This window comes from Mustelus asterias, chromosome 4, assembly GCF_964213995.1.
Source record: "Mustelus asterias chromosome 4, sMusAst1.hap1.1, whole genome shotgun sequence".
Taxonomy (NCBI): domain Eukaryota; kingdom Metazoa; phylum Chordata; class Chondrichthyes; order Carcharhiniformes; family Triakidae; genus Mustelus; species Mustelus asterias.
In genome coordinates this window covers 43387894-43407612 of record NC_135804.1, presented here as the reverse complement: position 1 = coordinate 43407612, position 19719 = coordinate 43387894, and positions in this window count along the sequence as shown.

The following is a 19719-nucleotide window of genomic DNA, read 5'->3' as shown; positions in this document are numbered from 1 at the left end:
TGAACTCCACAAGACTGCAAAAAATGCAGGTATCTTGGGAGTACCTATTTATATTCATTTGAGTAAAACAAATTAACAATTAAAGGGGCCAACTTAACAAAAAACCGAATCAACAAAGTAAAGGGGCAGCCCTTAAAGGGAAACTGCAACAAAAAAGACAAAATCATGAAGGAAACTTACAAACGGTCAAATTAAAATGTGATTGTGTAAGGTCAATAAAGCACCCAATTCCCCACACTGCCCACCAATCACGAGTCCCCATTTATAGTAGTACCGTTCAGCTGTTGAACAATGCAACGGCCTTAACAATGTAATTGTCCTTTAGCAAAGCGATTGCCATTGGAGCTTAACAATATAATTAATAACTCATTGACATGGTGGACTGGCTTTGGAGCTTCAGAAGGTGAGTTATTTACAGTAGATGCAGCCTCTGATTTGGCCTTGTCACCACAACATTTATATTGATGCTTCAGTTAGGTTTCTGGCCAATGGTGACTCCCCAGGATGTTGATGGTGGGGGATATGACAATGGTAATGTCATTGAATGCCAAGGAAAGATCGTTAATCTCTTTCTTGTTGGAATTGGTCATTGCCTGGCATTGCCTGCAGTATGAATGTTACTTGCCACTTACAAGCTTGAATGTTATCCAGGCCTTGCTGCATGCGGGCACAGATTGTTTCATTTGTCTGACGAGTTGTGAATGGGAATTGAATACTGTGCAAACATCAGTTGGCATCCCCATATCTGACTCTATGACAGAGGGAAGGTCACTGATAAAGCAGCTGAAGATGGTTGAACCTGGGACAGTACCCTGAGGAGCTCCTGCACCAATGTCCTGACTCTGAGATGACTAACCTCCTGCAACCACAATCTTTGTGTTAGGTATGCCTCGAACTGATGCAACGTCTTCTTCCCAATTCACACTCATTTCAATTTCTCTCGGGGTTCTTGATTTCACACTCAGTCAAAGGTGACTCTTACATCTGAGAAACCTACCGATGATCTTGAAGGGTGACTTCAAACAGCTCTGGGCCTCAGGTACACATAGTATAAAAGGTTAACAGAAGGAATATGCTAATATATGAGGTAGATGATAATGTATCACTGACATCAGTCAGTCATGTATTAGACTCTAGGGAGAGAGGTTGGAACACCAAGCCCAGGAGCAACCAGCCAACTCTGTAACCTGTTACTAATACAAGTGTTAAGGGAATACCAGAGTGTGACTACTATCTGTCAAGAAATATGCAAGTGGAAGAACCATCTCAGAACAGTAAACGTATTCAAACTACACCATTTCAGGCTAGGCTCACTGGCTGAAGAGCAACAGCAGAGTGGCACTTACAGCAGGAGTGGAAGCAGGAAACAATCATCCTGAAGGAGGACAGCAAATTCCTTTTCCAGTCCTCAGGCACCACTCCTGTAAACAATGACGATTGAAAGATTGTGATCAATGCCTCCGGAGTGCTACAGCAGATCAACTTGTGTGTATAAATTACACACTATGCAACGTAACAAGAAGTTTAAGCAGAACTTTCATCCCTAAATTTAGATGACATTCACAAATGGAAATATAATATGAACCCAACAGTTAAATTATAGCCTTGACACAATCAGAGAAACCTCTCCCATCCAGAAAATAGAAAACAAACGTATCAATCACTGACAAAGACCTTCTAATGCGATAATACTTATGGCGCAATGTTATTTGCCTTCAGGTGAAATGTTTTGATCAGCTATAATATCTTTCATCTCATGTCACACAAACCCAGCCTGGTAACCAGATTCAACTCACCGAGATCAACTGAATCCCAGTCCTTTAAATTGTTCACATTATTCAAGGCGTTCTATGATTCAACATTTGAGGACTTCATAGTTGCACTACCAAGCCTCAGAATGCAAGCTGTAGCACTACCTTGTGACAGTCAACAAAACGGTCAATATACACCCATTGTGAGCAAAGCCATCATTCTCTGTGTGCTGTTAATAAATCCAAAATTATCTAAGTGTTAACTATGGGAGGATCTGTTCCTCTGTGTTCAGCTATGTGAAGGATAAGCCCTAACCCTAGAATCTCAGAAATGAAGCGGTTACTTTGCGTGTGAGCAGCTTTTAAGTATATATACATCAAATAAATATGAGCATGCTTGTTAGTAAGTCATCAAGATCTAGAAGGCATCCTCAAAGGTCATGCAATTCTGTGATTGGAAAATGTCGAAACCTCGACTGTTATCCTAATAATCAGATTGTGGGCAAGATTACATTATGGTACATGGTATGGTCACTGTGCTTCTATCAGAAAATGTTAATGGTTGCACTATATTGTGATTTAAATAAGCCTCTGTCATGTATATTTAAAACTGTCTCTCTGTAGCCTTAATTATCTCAGCCCATAGGGAGAAGGAGTATCTCCCAAGCTCGGGAAAGGAATGAAAGCCTTGCACGTTGACAGTTATGATGGCTGTCACTGCTTGTCCAAATTTCTTGTAAAATTTACATTGAAAAACAGCTCTGAAAGAGAATCAATGTTTGCATCCAATTTCCTGCATCTGGGAACAATTTTAAAAATAGCACCCCCCCCCTCTCCCTCGTACATTTCAGCAAAAAGGATTAATAGGCATCGCAACAAGGTGTTCGTTGCTACTTAAGGTTGTCCATCCAGTAATTTTCATTTGGCCAAAATAGTGTCCCCTCTGACATCTCCTGCAAAGAATAAGATCTGATCAGTCAGTCATCTCAGATTGTGTTGTGTTTCATCTCACCTCAGCAACAATTATTGCTGAAATTTCTGAGCTTAATGAACTCAGAAACAGAGCACGGGTAACATGAAACCATGGAGCTTGAAAACATCCATTTAATTTTGTATGGATATGAATATTCAGTACTAATTACTTGTGGTTCATGTTAATCTTCTCATTTTCCCGCCAACTTTCTCTCTTATCTTCCTCCCTCCGGAATGGGATTGTCTTTCATTCTAACAATCTGCCCCTTCATACAGAAACCATTGAGAAGCTGGTGGCTTTCTGGGAAAATAGTTGTCTCAGGCACTCCATTTAATATTAGCCTAAACAATTGTGAACCACAAATAAATTCCCCTCAGCCCTAGGAAATCCAGAGCCATTCTAGGGATATCGATAGGAGTGCCATCATCATATTGGGTCAGGAACTCCCTACTTCAAGAGTTACCATGACTTCAACCCTCAAAAGCGGGTGATGAATGGTTGCTGCTGATTTGCTTGGTCATACCCAATGTTGGGTTTGAAATCCACCATACAAATTTTAAATGTTAGTTTGTGTCCATTCTTGTAAGGGGCGGATATCATAGAATTCCTACAATGCAGAAGGAGGCCATTTGGTCCATTGAGTCTGCACTGACTCTCTGACAGAGAGTCCAGGCCCTCTCCCCCTATATCCCTGTAACCCCACACATTTCCCATGGCTAATTCATGTAACCTACACATTTTTGCACATTAAGGGACAATTCAACGTGGCCAATCCACCAAACCTACACATCTTTGGACTGTGGGAGGAAACTGGAGCACCCGAAGAAAACCCACGCAGACACAAAGAGAATGTGCAAACTCCACACAGACAGTTACCCAAGGCTGGAATTGAATCCGGGTCCCTGGAGCTGTGTGGCAGCAATGCTAACCACTATGCCACGTGCCGACCCTATACCATGGCTTGAATTTTACCAGCATACTGAGTCCCACTGCTAAGACCAAATGCTTTTCAGGGCGGCACAGTGGCACAGGGGTTAGCACTGATGTCTCACAGCACCAGGACCCAGGTTAGATTCCTGGCTTGGGTGACTGTGCAGAGTATGCACGTTGTGTCTACGTGGATTTCCTCCGGAAGAGGCCACTGCTCCCTCAACCTCTGGAAACCACTAGGCGTCCACTTTGATGTGCCTGGTGGTCTCCTAAGTGGTGGGGGAATCTATTCCGACACCACTAAAATGTGGGGATGTAAAATGGCCATTAATTGACCAGTTAATTGGATTAATTGGTCGCTTGCCTCCAGTTCCTGACTTTGAAATATCCCACAGTGGCTTGAGGTCGTCAAGCTTTCCTACTGATGCTTTCTGCTGCCATTTTTCCAATCTTTCCACCTCTCAACCGATTTCCAGTTGGTTGGTAAAATCTTAGCCTTGACTCTAAGGGTGAAAGGTGCTGACACTCCTTACCTTTCAGTCCAGCCACTTACACAGGACTTACGCTGATATGTATGGCCTTAAATGCACCCTAATGACAAAGGCACCAGGCATTTCCAGCAAATGAGGAAACCTTCCCAACCATGCAATGTTCATGTGGATCAGGGACAGAAATTCATAGCAAGCATGCTCCTGGTGCAATTGACTACGTTGAGGATTGCATGAATTTTCTGGGTCAGTATTTAGCTTCAGGACTTGATTATGAACATTCAACTATCTTTGTTTGTCTCTTTTTTAAAAATTGATTTGATTAAACCATAGAGAAATATCCTGATATAAAATCTTGCAGCACAGAAAGAGGCCATTCAGTTCATCATGCCTGTGCTAACTCTCTGAGCTATCCTCTGATTCCCACTCCCCTGCTTTTCTGGGCGGCACAGTGGCACAGGGATGAGTACTGGTGTCTCACAACGCCAGGGACCTGGGTTCAATTCCTGGCATGGGTGACTGCGGAGTATGCACGTTCTCCCCATGTCTGCGAGGATTTCCTCCGGGTGCTCTGGTGTCCTCCCACAGCCCAAACGATGTGCTGGTTAGGTGCATTGGTCATGCTAAATTCTCCCTCAGTGAACCCGAGCAGGTGCTGGAGTGTGGCGACTAGGGGATTTTCACAGTAACTTCATTGCAGTGTTAATGTAAGCCTACTTGTGACACTAATAAATAAAACTTAAAACTTTTCCTCCGGAGCCCTGCAAGTGGAGCCAGGAACAGCATAAACATGCGCTGAAAACAATGAATTCATTGTGAGGTGCTGATCATTTTGAGAACTTATTGATGATGCAGATGGAAGGAAATCTTCTACAGTTTGTGGAACAAAGGGTGCAACCACCTGAGTTGAGGCTACCATTACAGAGCCACAGCAATTGTATAATCTGACAGGTTTGGGGCAATAATTTAGGTGTGTTTTGTTATTGTGTGTGTCTTATCATGGCCTGCAATGTTTCCGTTTGGAATGTGCTGTATCGGCTCAGCCCATTTCCTTGTGCATAAGTTCACCACAGAAACTTGTCCATGGCCTGAATTTTCAGATTGGCTAACAGCTCTCCATCCCATCCAGGCACAGTGGCCAGCAGAGTTACTGCAGTGCTGTGCCTGAGACTTAAGTCCCTGGAACTGCAATGCTGGTAAGTACCAGTGGTCCCAGGGAAGAGTGGGTAGGGGGTGTCCTGGAGTAAGGCGGGGGGCGGGGGGGGGGGGTACAATATTACTGTTGGGGGTAGATGTGGGGGGATGGGTGGGTGAAAGAGGGTGGAGGTCTCTGGCCTGTGAGGGGAGGGCACCCCCTCTGATGGGACCTTCCAATGAAGGCGACCACCTCTTTCTGCCCAAGATCAAGGATGAGAATTTTTTCTGTTTCCCACCCTTTATCATCGGGTGCCTGATAGCCAAAAAATTGAGATTAGGTGGGTTTAATGGGTCAATTGGGGTGTGAGTGGGCTTCCCTTTTGAGGCCCTATTCACTCCATGGATTGCGTCCGGGTCAGAATGGGGGGGAATCCCAGAAGAAATCCTGTCGCTGCTATTTTGTTACACCCCCTCCCCCCCCAAACCCGCCCACCTCAGAAACCACAGGGAGGAAAATATAAAATTCTGGCCCATGAGTTGTCAAAGATTGGTGGTTTGTTCTGACATTAACATCAAGCATGGTGTCAGAGTACTCCAACCATCTGGTCAATCTATATCTGACCTAATGGACTTAGTACAGGCATCGAGTGGCAAAAGTCTCAAAAATGTCCAATTTTCAGCACAAACATACTTCATGTTCATGCATATTCTATTTATCTTATGGAGGGAATTGTAATGTGAAGGATTAAAGAGTTAACTGGCAACCCCAATACTCAGGGCAAAAAAAGAGTCACTGAATGTTTGGTGAGTAAGAATTTATTTTTAATCGTAAAACTTAGTCGAATTAATATGCTGTTTAAAAAAAAATATTCATTTGAGCTTTAACCAGAAGGATCAAATCTTAAGAAGCACTAAAAATATTGATCCAGTCAAGGTGTTAGCCAATGGAGCAACAAAGATCTTCAGCTTACCTCAGAAAATAACTTATCCCTCAGCAAGATGGTGACTGGAATATTCTCACCCTGAGCAGTCATACATAGAATCATAGAATCCCTACAGTGCAAAAGGAGGCCATTCAGCCCATTGAGTCTGCACCGATCACAATCCCATCCAGGCCCCGTCCCCATACCTCCACACACTTACCCTAGCCAGTCCCCCTGACACTAAGGGGCAACCTAGCATGGCCAATCCACCTAACCTGCACATCTTTGGACTTTGGGAGGAAACCAGAGCACCCAGAGGAAACCCACGCAGACACGGGAAGAGTGTGCAAGCTCCACACAGACGGTGACCCAAGCTGGGAATCGAACCCAGGTCCCTGGTGCTGTGAGGCAGCAGTGCTAATCACTGTGCCACCGTGCCGCATACCTTTCACTCATAACTCCTCCTCACCAGTGAGATGTCCTTTATATAAACAATCTAGTTTCCATTCTGTAGATTCTAATATCGCAAACCTCTGAATTTCAATGAATATCCACATTACAATGCCGCAGAGTATATGATTATTAAGTCACTGAAACCACACACTATTGAATTTGAATAGAATGAGGCTAATAGTATGTTAAATCACAAGAACGTCAACTGACAGTGAATATTGGAATGGATGAAAAGTGAGAGTGGTGTGAAAATAGGATTGGTTTGATTATGATAATAATGATGTTTCAGTGTATTTAATGCTGAAATAGTGGACGGAAAACTGATTAAAGTGTGGAACTTAACTAAGGGTTTCAATTAGGCTGAAGTCCCCTAACCAGATATGAAAACAAACCGAAATGTTCCTCATCAGGGTCACTTTAAGAATGTGGATATTACTGTACCACACATTAATATCTGCCATTCTGCCATGTAAACGTTGGTTTCAAGTACTGGAAACATCAGACAATAAATAAACAGTTTTTATCTTTGGCACATTTGATACTATATTCACATGGTAATGAAATCATTATTGTGTTTATGTGAACTGACACAAAGTTTAAAAAAATCAATGTTGACTGCAATATTTACTTTAGAACTCTCTAAGTAGAGGGAAATACATTTGCATTCCAGCTTGACCTAAAGAGGATGGATAAGCCAGCAAGATAAAGTGTATGAAATGAAAATCTATCGGTCTGAAAATTGTTCTGGGGTTCTCTTCCTAACTCAGTGAGAGCCTGGTGAAACCTCCAGAGAAGAAATGTGCCGACATGAATAAAAATGGCTATTTACCTTTTCCCTGGGAGCTCCGCTGAAGCAAGAGAACAGTGGAATCCCGATGGAAGCTAATACCCATAACGATTCTTAAAAAGGCTTGATGCACAGCTCCCACTGGCTCTATGGTATATGCACCACATGGTCAAGTGTTGAGTCATACACATCAGGATGCTTCCAAGTTAGATCCCCAATCCCTGCTGATTTAGCTGATTCCAGTAATAGTGAACTAGATTCAGCTCAGAGCAGATTAGACACGTTGCTAATACCAGCGTGTAATTTAGCTGAAGATTGTTCCTTGTTGATGCTGAGATGAAGATAGCCTCACGTCCAACTGTACTGTAATGCCTTTCTTGGGTGTAAATATTCATTGTCTAATCTTACTTTTGATGAATGGAGATTTGGGTGAGGTCCCAAACAATTGATGGTGCCTATGAAACATTAATCAAAAAGGTTGCAGTTTATACATTTATTTTCTAACATGTCGGCTGACTGCAGTTTTACTGAATGAGAATTGTTCTGTATCAATAAATTATCCTGTTCCCCTCCACCAACCACCGACATCCTCTGTCTCAACATCACCCTAGCCACCCCACGCCTCAGCCCAGTCTTTTCTGTGCCCCTTGATTCTTTTCAGCTATGACTCAGTGAAAATACAGTGTAACCATGCAGAACAAGAAGATCCCAAGTTTTGTTGGTGGTTTGTTGGACTTAAGCGATCTCACCTGATAAGAATTGAGCACTCCAACTGATCTTCACACCCCTGGGCTGGGGAGGAAACAAAAACAGTGGCACAATGGTTGGCAATGCTGTCTCACAGCGCCAGGGACCAGGGTTCAATTCCGGCTTCAGGTCACTGTCTGTGTGGAGTTTGCAGGTTCTCCTTGTGTCTGTGTGCTTCAGTTTCCTCCCAAAGTCCAAAGGTGTGCGGGTTAGGTTGATTGGCCATGCTAAATTGCCGCTTAGTGTCAGGAGATTAAAAGGACTTATGGGGAGAGCGCCTGCGTAGGATTGTTGTCAGTGCAGGCTCGATGGGCCAAATGGCCTCTTTCTGCACTGTCGTAATTCTATGATTAACATACCTAATCATAATCAATATTCTGTGATCTACGATGCTAAGTATACAAAAGGACAGATCAGGCCTGGTTTTATTTCCATCCACTATCAAATGATTGCAAACACTCCCTAACTAATACAACAGCAATAACTTGCACTTATATAAGGCTTTTAACGTAGAACATTTCCAAGAAAGAGGCATAATCAAGCAAGATAGATGTAAAGCCAAAGAGGAAGATATTAGAAGGGGTGACCAAAAGCTTGGGCAAAGTGGTGCATTCCAAGCAATGTCATAATAAAGTAGAGGCAGGTGGAGAGGTATAAGGAGGGAATTCCACAGGGTAGGGCTAGATAGCAGAATGCATAGTGACTATTGATGGGGTGGGAGTTTATGAATGCCACAAGAAGCCAGTCAGAGAAAGTGTGGTGGATCTGGAGAAGGTTGTAAAGATAAGGAGTGCAGCGACATGATGAAATTTACAAAGCTGAAGATTTTAAAATGACTCTGTTGGGGAATGGGAAACCAGTGTGGTGTTAGATGAGTACAGAAGAAACTAGTTTGAGATAATATGCAAAGCAAGGTTTTAGATGAGCTGAAGTTAAGGGTGAAGGATGGAAGGGTCGGCCAAGAGACTACTTGAATTGTCAAGTTTGGAGATGATAAAGGCATGGGTGGAGGTTTTAGCAGTAGATGGGTTGAGGTTGGTGAACGTGGTTCATATCATGAAGGTAGAAGTTGGTGTTCTTTCTGATGATGGGGATAAGGAGTCAGAAACTCTGATCAGTTTGGCTAGGATACCGAGTGTGTTCCAGGTAAATTCAACCTGTGTGGCCTGGGAGCAGGATAGAATCAGTGGCAAGTATACAGTTGAAGTTGCTTGTGGTTTTGATTGGGCCTGCTTTGCCACTGCGCCTGGAAAAATAGCCTGATTGGAGAAATTCAAACATGAGTTGCAGGAAAGGTTTGATGCTGAAGGAAAGGAAAGTTGGAGATGAAGCAATAATTTGTAAGGACAGAGAGGCTGAGCTTGGGGTTGGGATTGGATGTTTCGAGAGCGTAATAACCACAATTTTGAATGGGAAGAGAACACTAACTAAGGAAAGGGAACTGTTTACAATGTTAGCCAACATGCAAGTCTGAAAGAGGAACTGGACAGCAGCGTAATGGAAACAAGATCAAGAAGGCATGTCTCATCGACAACATAAGTTTGTAAAGGGCGTGAAGGGTAATATGAGAGAACTGGGAGAAATACAGGATCAAGACTCAGACAAAGGGGAGTGAGGCAGGAAATTTGTCCAGTGGGTAACAGCAAAGGGAAGCAGCAGCAGAGGCTGCCAAACAAATGACCTCAATTTTGGGGCGAAGATGGGATCAGAATATTGAAATTGATGATCAGCCATGATCAAAATGAATAGCAGAGCTGGCTTGTAGGGCCAAATGGCCTACTCCTGCTTCTATTTTCCATGTTTAGCGATAATGAAGTTCAGGAATGTTTGTACTTTTATTAGAGGCAAGACTAGAAAGGCAGTAGAAAAAGGCATGGAGATGGTTCATGATGGAGAAAAGAAACTGAGGCTGTAACCTTATCACCATTCATGCCAAATCTCCGTTTATTGCAGCGGAATGGGATTTTCCCATTCCGCTGCAATAAACAGAGATTTGGCTAGCCGCCAAATTCTCCAACCTCGCTGCAGCGGGAGCGTGGCGTGAATGGCAGGTAAGACCATGAACGGCAGGTAAGGTCGCGCCCGGAGTGTTTTCTTTGCTCCCCAGGATGATCCTAAAATATTGGTGGATTGGCTAAGGAGAGTGAGGCCTAATGGTGCTTGATGTGCTCCAGATGGATCTTGTGATGGATAACTAGACTTTCTTCTTCTCAGGCAGTCCCCTTGAGATTGAGGATAACTTGCTTCCATTCCATTTGATGAGTTCTGAGATGGCTGATAAGTCCAAAGCACCATCTTCGGACTCTGCCACATGCAGGACAGGGGGTGCTTAAACGCCTGTCTCGACTTCGCCTCTGTGTGTTCCCAATGAAGTTTGTCAGTGTGTTTGGTGTCTTCCGAATGAGCCTTCCCCATTTTGGTCAGTTTCCCACGAGTCAGCAGGTACGTTTGACTTCATGAGGGATGCTTTGTGCACATCCCTAAAGTGTTTCTACTGTCCTCCTGGGAACCTCTTGTCACAACCAAGTTGTGAGTAGAATAGTTGCTTCAGGAATCTGGTGTCAGGCATACAATTAACTAAATCAGTTTTGTGCCAGACACGTTAAAGTCTAGGTTCACTCAAGCACGATAGAGAAAGTGGTATCTGTGGGAATGTGATTCAGGACATATGGGGTAAGACTGTTTCTAAGTCCAGTTCTATTGAAATTAAGTTAAAGGAAACAGGATAAAAGATTTTTAAAATCCAGCACTGTAGTATTGAATAGAATAAATGTACAATTTTATTTCACTTTTTTTGGAAAAATAAAGATTATTCAGCAACAGTTTTTCTAAATCAAAACTATAAACACAAAGGACTGGCAAGCCTGTTAATCAAAAATGTATGACATGATTTGACAATTCTAATTTTCCACTTTGTGCCCCGGCATCATTTATTTAAACATTGTATTGATAGTCCAGTAGTGTGAAACATATTTTTTAGACTGCATATGAAAAAGAAGCAGATGAATGTAACCTGCTTAACAAAGGGAACCGAAAATAATAGCGGTTTGTAGTATAATGTAGATTTAGTTACTAAATGGCAACAATCAATATAATATAAGGTTGATCTGAGAAGGCAGTCAAGCCGGGGCTTGTTCTGAGTGTTTGGGTGAGGTTGAATTATCCCATTCTTTTCACTTGTGTTTTTCTGTGATCTACCAGTCAAGTATGTGATTGGATTTCATCTCAACAAAACCTTAAATTACACACCTATTGTGTCTCAGCTAAGCCCAGTTTCACAGCAGTGGAGAAGGTTCCTGACTGTTCTTTTGGATGATCTTCGATCTGTCCCCTGCTATCATGCCCAGGTTGTCGAATGAATAATAGGATTAGAAACCCTCATCTATGCAATGCTGTAATTGTCACATTTGGTGGGCTGACAAAAGCAATAGGTGATGGATAGGTGCCGCACAATAGAGGGACATGTGTTCAGCTTGCACAAACCAAAGGAACTTCCCTTACAATAGAACTGAATGGAGTCTGACTGTTCTTAAATTGACAAACAATTTCAAGGTAAATTTCAAGCTTTCTAATTACATCCCAGAGCGCAGGCTCTCAGGAATCAAACATAACAAGTAATATTTGTCTCACAGCTTCTCTTGTTTTAGATTGCTACAGATGCTGCATGTCAACGCTGGGAGGCTTCTTTCCAGTGGCCTTTCACACCATCACTTCAAAAATGTCTCAAACTGCTCCACAGATGTTGTGCAGTGTGTCAGCATTTGCTCTCTCCTTTGTTTTGTTAGTGGCAGCCTTATTTTAATTATAAGTGTGTGCACTGCATATCGTGAAAGGTACCGGCCCTGACCACCATATAAAAAGGACATTTAACTCAGGAAGCTGCTGATGACCCTTCCTGCTCCCTACTTCCTCGGCATCTCTTTTGACTATTAACACTTGAAGGGTGTAGCCTCTCGATCCCAGTTGTATGTGTTCTGCATCCATTTTCTGCAATACCTGCCATGGGCGCATACTAAGGAACTGCTGGTGGGAATTCTCTCTTTTATTTTGCACTTCTCCTCAGGCTTAGCTTTGCCACTGACTTCTTGAATTTTCATCTAATCCAGTTAAAACATGCGAAACCAATTCGAACTGTATTAGCTATCCCCATTGGCAAAGCTGTATACATTGCACTAAGAATGGACACCAGATGACCCCTTTTTTTCACCTGACAGTTCCCTTGTCAATTGTGTATCCAGATTGCGGAATACATTGGAAACCTTGCCAGCATGTACAAACGATAGTGCTGCAGGGTCATTTTCTTCCAGAATGTGTTGTCACCACATCACTCCCCCAGCTACAGTACTAACCTGAGTCCTTTTCTGTTTATTTGCCATGAATAACATCTTTACCCTGTTTCGTTCCAAGCTCGCAGAGACCATAGAGCAAATACATGTCAATTAATGTTGACAATATGATACACTGCAAAGTAATTGCAAGGGAAAACATTTTGGTCTTAAATGTTGAATTAGTGATATTGACACTATTTCTACCAGTGAGTGAAACAGCATATTTACATTAATGTGGCCGTTTAACTTCATAGCCAAAACACAAGAGAAAGATGAGAGAGGGAAACCAGGGAATTATAGACCAGTTAGCCTAACATCTGTTGTTGGGAAATTACTAGAGTCTATAATTAAGAATAGAGTGACTGAACACCTTGAAAATTTTCAGCTGATCAGAGAAAGCCAGCATGGATTTTTAAAGTGTAGGTCATGTCTGAAGAACCTGATCGAATTTTTGAAGAGGTAACTAAAGCAGTGGACAGGGGAATGTCTACGGATGTTATTTATATTAACTTCCAGAAATTATTTGTTAAAAGTCCCTCATCAGTGAACCACAGCTAAAGTTGAAGGTCACGAAATTTAAGGTTAGGAAATACTGAGTGACAGGAACAGAGAGTAAGGATAAAAAGCAGGTACTCCAATGGGCATCATGTGATCACTGGTGTTCTGCAAGAGTCCGAGTTGGGGCTTCAACGACTCACGCCTTTATTAATGACTTAGATGTTGAGATGGAAAACCACACCTCCAAATTTGCCAACGACAATAAAATAGGCAGCTTTGTTAGCATTGTAAATTAAAGCCTAAGATATCATAAGAATAAGTGAATGGGCGAAATTGTGGCAGATGGATCTCAATGTAGGCAAATGGGAAGCCATCCATTTTGGACCGAAGGGAAGAAAGTACTTTTTCAATGGTGGAAGCTGCAAAAAAGTGTGACAAAAGACTTGAGGGGTCCACATATATAGATCATTAAATTTTAAGAACAAGTGCACAAAGTAGTCAAAGAGGCTAATGGAATGTTAACCTTAATACCTAGACAACATATAAGTTCGGAGAAGGAGTAAGCCATTTGGTCCCACAAGCCTGATCCACCACCATTCAATGAGATCATGGCTGATCTGGTTGTGGCTTCAATCCGCATTCCATTTACTCCCAATAACCTTTGATTCGCTTGTTAGTCAAGAATGATCTACCTCTGCCTTAAAAATATTCACTGCTGCTGTCTCCAACGCTCTCCAAGGAAGAGTTCCAAAGATTCACAAACATCTGAGAGAAAACAATTTTTTCAGCCCCGCCTTAAATAAGAGACCCTTTATTTTCAAACTGTGTCCCCTTGTTCTAGTCTCTCCCAAAAGGGGAAACATCGTTTCAGCATCTACCCTGTCAAGTCCTCTCAGGATCTAATATGTTTCAATAAGATCACCTCTCAACCTTCTAAATTCTAATAAATACAGGCCTAGCCTGTCCAACCTTTCCTCATAAGATAATCCCCCCATTCCAGATATCAGCTCGGTGAAACTTCTCTAAACTACTTTTAATGCATTTATATCCTTTCTTAAATAAGGAGACCAAACTGTGCACCATAGTCGAGATGTTCTCTCACCAATGCCCTGTGCATATATAGCAAAACATCCCTACTTTTATATTATATTCCCCTTGCAAGAAACAGCAACATTCCATTTACCTTCTTAATCACTTGCTGTACCTGCATACTAACTTTCCTGATTCATGTACCAAGACATTCAGATCCCTCTGTACTCAGAATTCTGCAATCTCTCACAATTTAAATAATATGCTGCTTTTCTCTTCTTCCTGCCAGTGTAGACAAATTTGCATTTTCTCACATTATATGCCTTCTACTAAATTTTTTGCCACTCTGTTAATCGAACAGTGTCCCTTTGCAGACTCTTTCACAACTTACTTTCTTACCTATCTTTGTGTCATTTGCAAATTTAGCAACCATACATTTGGTCCCTTCATCCAAGTCATTGATATAAATTGTAAATAGTTGCGGTCCTAGCACTGTTCCCTATGGTACTCCACTCATCATATCCTGCCAACCCCAAAGGAACCATTTATCCCTACTGTCTGTTTACTGATTGATAACCTATCAACTATCCATGCTAATATGTTACCCCCTACACCATAAGCTCTTACGTTAAGTAGTAATGTTAAGTGTGGCACCTTCTCGAATGCCTTTTGGGACATCTGCTCTGGGCTGTAGAGGAACTTGTATTGGAAGGGTGCACGTAGGTATCAACAACAAAAGTGGCACTAATAAAGAGGTTCTGTTGAGTGAGTATGAGCAACAAGGGGCTAAATTAAACAGCAGAATCTTAAAGATAATAATATCTGGATTACTACCTGAGCCATGAGCAAATTGGCATAGGGTAAATCAGATTACAGAGTTAAATGTGTGGCTCAAACATTGGTATGGGAGAAATGCATTTCAAGTACGCTGCTTCCAGTGCAGTGGGAGCTGTACTGTTGGGACAAATTTCAACTGAACCATCTTGAGACAAGTACTCTGGCAAGTAACATAACTAGGGTGGTAGAGAAGGCTTTAAACAAAATAGAGGAAACCCACGCAGACACGGGGAGAACATGTAGACTCCACACAGACAGTGACCCAAGCCGGGAATCGAACCCGGGTCCTCGTGCTGTGAGGCAACAGTGCTAGCCACTGTGCCACCCAATCTCCATTTTCATAATCAACCAACAGACCTATCATCTAAACTAATATAAATTAAACAAAAAATGCTGGAAAAAATCACCAGGTCCGGCAGCATCTGTGAAGAGAGAAACAGGGTTAACATTTCAAATCCAATTTGACTCCTCTATGGAACTAGCGTTATGACTAATTTACCCTCGGTATAATGATTGGAGATATAGACACTGATATCACTCAGGAATAATCTGCCTTCAATGCCTTAATTATTTGTAACATTCCAAGCAATTTTCTTTAACTTGCGTTAGTCTTTACATTCATTTCCTCAATGCAATAAACAGCCCCTTGCCAAGAATGGGCCTGATTTGAACCTCTTGCCTAACTGATGGAAAATAAATTAGCCTGACAGCGTGTTACTGTTAAATGCAAGTTTGAGCTTCGTAAAGACATGTAAAGACTATTCAATTACATAGAAGTTATTGCTTAAACTTTCAAATATGCTCTGCATTCTTGTGGGCTGGCTGCAGACATCACCAAGGCTTTTAGTCGTCTACTCGCTTAGATGATCTATCCATAATGACACCACTGGGTGCAGTTTAGTAAGTGCCATCATGTTGGAGATTATCTCAGTGAGGCACAAATGCAGCTCTTAGACTCTTGCATGCCGTTCTTGTAATTTTGTGTGAGGATAGACTGACTTCCAGCCACAAGGATGGCATCATTACAGACTCTGAAATAGACAGCTGATACAGAACGTTCATTGCCTGCATGCACAGCTGTGCTGTGGGTTTGAATCCCAGCCTACTTGACATGTTAATCTTCCCTATGTGTGATATGTTTCAGATGTGCTGTCAAATCTTTACATTTATCTTGATTTCTTTGTTTTAGCCGCACTATGCACACCTCTCAACCATGCTTTAAAACTTTCCAGTATGTAGACATGGGCTGCTCCTTTTATCCCAGCAGATGCACTAGGGCAGTCAAAGATGTACCCTTAATTTTCCTTCCATCCCTTTAGTCAACCACTGTACATCTGCATGATGCCTCACCCTGAACTCTTAGCTCTGAACTCGCCATGTAGTAATGAAAGTATGGCATTTTTGACACAGCACATCTCTGTACCAAGATGCTGCACCAACAGTCCTATTCCAAGTCTTCAGAAGCTGCTTCTATTTTGGCTTCATTTAGTTCAGAACTCAGCTTTCAAGAGGCAGATCCCAACATTTACGTTGCTAAATTTGGCTTTCTTATCCTGAAAGTAAACCCCTAGGCTTGATGTTTCATGAATGCATGAGCCTTTGGGCGAGATAGTGGAACCAAATTATAAACGCCAACAGTATAAACAGCCACTGAACAACATCAATCTCACAGAATTCAAATTAAAATGACACAGATGTCAAAGTAGCCAGAATTTACTTTTGCACACTTACACGCTCTGAGCTATAAATGTTGGGATCTGCCTCATTAAAGCTGGGCACAGTAAGAAGCCTCACAACACCAGGTTAAAGTCCAACAGGTTTATTTGGAATCATGAGCTTTCGGAGCGCTGCTCCTGCATCACTCACCTGACATCACCGGCATCTCCGTCTCATTAAAGCTGAGTTCTGAACTAAATGGAGCCAACAGTAAAGCAGCTGCTGAAGACTTGCAACTGTTGATGCAGCATCTTGGTACAGCAACGCCTACCTGGGCTCATGCTTCTTCTTGCATTCAGATAATGGGACAAAAGAGTAATCATTTTATCGTCTTGTTTTAAAGGAACCATTTCTGGGTTCCTTTCGATCTTACACTGCAATTAGCACTGCTGTATCTTTGGCATTTATAGTGACAAAACCAAACAGTTAATAAAATGACACTGAAATCTTTCAAAGCTATTTATCGGTCAGTCCAGACATTCTGCACTTCCTTAGAGTACCAACATATCCAACTTCATGGAGACTGAATTAGTAAGGACAATGCATCAATGTCACATTTTGCAATGAAAAACAACCGCGCTGTCCATTTCTTTTTCATATAGTCACACCAGATCTTAATTTGCAGGTTTATAATTTAAATAACCAAGCTACAATTCTTGGTGTGCTACTTAATTACTTAGTACAGTATTGATAGTGGGCCACAATAAACTGCCATCTAAACATATTATGGTCCGAGAAAAAGCTGTTGTTTCTCCACTTCCCTTTTTCTTCCACTTTTCTCTCCTGAAGATGATGACGAATGCTGGAATTCCACAAGCGGCACTAGGTTGTCTATTCCTCATTCAATCGACTCTTCTTCATTAACAGGGAGACGGTGGTATACTGGTAAAGTCACTGGACTACTAATCCACATGCCCAGGTTAACATTCAGGGAACATGGGTTCAAATCCCACCAGCTGGTGGAATTTGAATTCAACTAGTAACTCTGGAATTATAAAGCTAGTCTCTAAACTATCATCAAGTTTTGTCTGGTTCAGTAATGCCCTTTAAAGAAAGAAATCTGCCATGCTTGCTTTGTCTGATCTACATGTGACTTACAATAATGTGTGGTTGACTCTTAACCGCCTGCTGAAATGGCCTGACAAGCTATCTAGTTCAAGGGCAATTATGGATGGGCAATGATTGCTGGCTTTGTCAGTGATGGTCACATCCTATGAAAGCATAAAGGAAAAAAATCTTCACCTGTGATCAATACACAGCAACTCATGATGGAAAATGTATGCCTGATTGTTGCGTGAGAACAAAACTGAATCCAGTAAAACAAAAACTTGCATTAATATAGTACCTTCACAACTGCAGGTGATTCCAAAGCGCTTTAATGTCAATTGAGTAACTTTGAAGCTTAATCATTACAGCAATGAAGGAAATGCAGCAGCAAATGTGTGGAGTTGTGATGTTCCTTGCTGAAATTTATTGAGCTATTTTCTAATTTCTCAGTTGTTCTGAATCATAGAATCATAGAAACCCTACAGTGCAGAAAGAGGCCATTTGGCCCATCGAGTCTGCACCGACCACAATCCCACCCAGGCCCTACCCCCATATCACTACATATTTACCCGCTAATCCCTCTAACCTATGCATCTCAGGACTCTAAAGGGCAATTTCTTTAGCATGGCCAATCAACCTAACCCGCACATCTTTAGACTGTGGGAGGAAACCAGAGCACCCGGAGGAAACCCACGCAGACACGAGGAGAATGTGCAAACTCCACACAGACAGTGACCCAAGCCGGGAATCAAACCCAGGTCCCTGGAGCTGTGAAGCAGCAGTGCTAACCACTGTGCTACTATGCCGCCCAATTTTGTTAGAAATACACATTTTTTTTAAAGTCTTTTCTATTTTGGGCCTGCCCTTAATTTAGGGTAAAATGGAAGTAAGTTTAGTTTATTTATTAGTGTCACAAGTAGACTTACAGTAATACTACAATGAAGTTACTGTGAAAATCCCCTCTTCGCCACACTCTGGCGCCTATTCAGGTACACTAAGGGAGAATTAAGCATGGCCAACACACCTAACCAGCACATCCTTTGGATTGTGGAAGGAAATCGGAGCACCCGGAGGAAACCCACGCAGATATGGGGAGAACGTGTGGACTCCATACAGACAATGACCCAAGCCGGGAATCAAACCTAGGTCCTTGGTGCTGTGAATGGACGGCACCCTGACTTGTCCTGAATTCTGCTGTCAGCAAGTCTGGGTGGCTTGGATGTTAAAGATTAAAGGAGGGCACAGGTTGTTTTACTGGGAAGAAGATGCAAGGTGTTCACCCATTTAAACAATAATTAAAGCATCTATGCTCACAGCAGATGGAGAGTTAGTATCCAAAGTTAGTATCCAGGAAGGTGTTAGGAATGTCATGTTTTGTTAATCAGCTATGCTTTAAATTGTCTATTTAGTTTCAAGATAGAATGATGTTAAAAATCTAAAGGATAGCTAATTAGGATTTCTACCTGGATACAAGGCCTGTGTGATTCACATTGTCATGTGTGGAGTTTGCACTTTCTCCCCGTGTCTGCGTAGATTTCCTCTGGGCGCTCCAGTTTCCTCTCACAGTCCAAAGGTGTTTGGGTTAGGTTGTTTGGCCATGCTAAATTGACCCTAGTGTCAGGCGGATTAGCAGGGTAAATGCATGGGGTTACAGGAATAGGGCCTGGGTGGGATTGTGGTCGGTACAGACTCGATGGGCCAAATAGCCTCCTTCTGTACTGTATGGATTTTATAACTTCTATAAAGATGGACTTTGAGAGGGGTAGGATCCATTGGAAGCCATTGTAGGTTTGGGTTACCAGTTTTTAAAAAAATATTACAGACCCTATTACGTGAATGTAGCCCAATCCATCACGCAAACCAGCCTCCCATCCATTGACTCTGTCTACACTTCCCGCTCCCTCGGCAAAGCAGCCAGCATAATTAAGGGCCTCACCCCGGACATTCTCTCTTCCACCTTCTTCCTTCAGGAAAAAGATACAAAAGTCTGAGGTCATGTACCAACCGACTCAAGAACAACTTTTTCCCTGCTGCTGTCAGACTTTTGAATGGACTTACCTTGCATTAAGTTGATC